The following is a 2183-nucleotide window of genomic DNA, read 5'->3' on the forward strand; positions in this document are numbered from 1 at the left end:
TGTATGATCACGTTAATCATAATCTGGAGGAATGGTTAATAAAGCTAAAAGCTAACGCAGACAGCTGTAACAGGATCTCCTGTTCCTAATGCAAAGACTTTCATCCTATTTTTCTCCGCCTGCAATCATTCCCATTATCATGACATAATACAAATGGATCGCCATGTTCGCAGGAAAGCAAGTGTAACTGATGTACTTGGCAGACGCACACGTTTACAGACTGTGGTTTGCATCAGGAAAAGTGATCCTGGCTGCGGACCTGGCTGCTCTGCCTCTGAATGGTCGGTTTGTCCGGGCCTTTGGCTGCGGACCGCATCAGATGTTTGCAGCACCGGCCGTCAGACGCTTTCAGAAGTTTACAAACTCATGGACGTTTGCGTGGGACACATACATTATCAGTTTACACCGTTGTGTTTCTTTAATTATCCAGAAGAATGTAGCCCACAGCTGTAAACATCCATAGACTCCAGTCGTTCTTTAATTTGAGGAGCAGAGATGGAGTGTATTTTGGGAAATGTATCTGGAGACATGTGCAAACACCAGAAAGAATGTATGAATTAGCATAATTTGAAGCAGAACAGAGCCTATCTCATTACATAACCCAGTTCTTTCCACCAGTCTGGGCCAGAACTGACCTCATCAAAGCCCAGTGACAGGAGTGTTTATAGGTTTGGAGGATATTTAAACATACTCAGAACTTTCCCTGTGCACCACCTGTTAAATATGGATGAGTGTGTGTTTGTGTGTGTGTGTGTGAGCAGGTGCTCTCCGTTGACAAAAGTGCATGCAGACACGTATTTGTGTATATATTCTCTTTGATGCAATAAATAACGTCTGGAAGTTAATGTGTGCAGACACATTAACAGTTGTTGTTTCTTAACAGGATGGTGCACTGAGTAAAGTGAAAAAAATGCTGCTGGTGAAGACACTGATGACAGAATCAGATAAACACACAGGAAAGTGACATGGTAACTGAACACGACTTCTCCCTTAAGGTTAGGACCAGAAGAAACTTCTAGTGATTTTCTCAGAATTCATTCTGCAACCATCGCATTCAATGGACATTACAGTTTCTTTTTTTATGTAAAAATCTATATATAGTTCTCTTTGATGGCTGTAACCTAAACTAGCTAGCCATCTCGCAAAAAAGTTTTTTGTGATCAGACTCAGACTAGACAAATTAAGAGACGTCCTGCACATAGAGTTCAAGGAACAAGATCGGATCACTCCAGACAGATGTTGATACCTGGTCTACAAGGCTTCGTAGAAAACACACGATGTGTTTGTGATACTTGATACATGTGGAAATCAGAATGACAGGTTAGGGTTACACCACTAATAAAGCTACAGAAATATAATCTTTATCTTCAAACCCGAAGGCACTCCTTCCAGTTTCTCATGTCATGGTAATAAACCGGAGAGCAAACTGACTGAACATGACAATTTCCCACTGCAGTCATCAGTAAACGGAGGGTTTGAATCCAACATGTGGTGACACGTATTACTCTTGCTGCTGGAAAACATGGCCCCTACACCACAGCTACATGATACGATCTAAATTCACAAATGTCACTTAAATGGTGTTCCGAGCAAACGTATGCAAAATCAATGGGAAGTTGTGTAATTGTTTTAACTACTGTTGCTGGAGCTCTAAAAATCAAAATCTATGCGAAACTGACCTTTTGTGCTACTTTTTCAAGTTCAAACATGCCATAACTCAGGGCTTAAAGTACAGTCATTAAAACAATGACAAATATAATATTCAAACAGACTTGACAATAAACCTGTTGTTACCTATTAATGTTATTAACATCCTTACCACAATTTGCTGGAGAACATCACAGTCATGAGACTGGTTTTTCCACATGAATTGCTTCAGTTTGGAAGGTAAACTATCATGAGACAATCGAACGTCTGCCAAAACATCTACCCAGATGTGTAGGAAACTGCCTTCTCAGTTGCCCTAAACACGGGTCAGGCCCTTCAGCTGCAGTCTCGGCAATTTTCAGTCTGATGACCATGGCGCCTCAGTGATCGTCCTACGGTAAAAAACAAGAATTACTGTGGATGTAAACAAGCTGAGGTAAACCTGGGGGCAGCTGAGGAGCTCCAGTTTCTGCCCACAGTCTCTGGACAGTCATCCATCTGTGGAGAGGAAACACTTGGGGGGAAGAAGGAGGGGG

Source organism: Cynoglossus semilaevis, chromosome 2 (genome assembly GCF_000523025.1).
Source record: "Cynoglossus semilaevis isolate Cse_v1.0 chromosome 2, Cse_v1.0, whole genome shotgun sequence".
NCBI lineage: Eukaryota > Metazoa > Chordata > Actinopteri > Pleuronectiformes > Cynoglossidae > Cynoglossus > Cynoglossus semilaevis.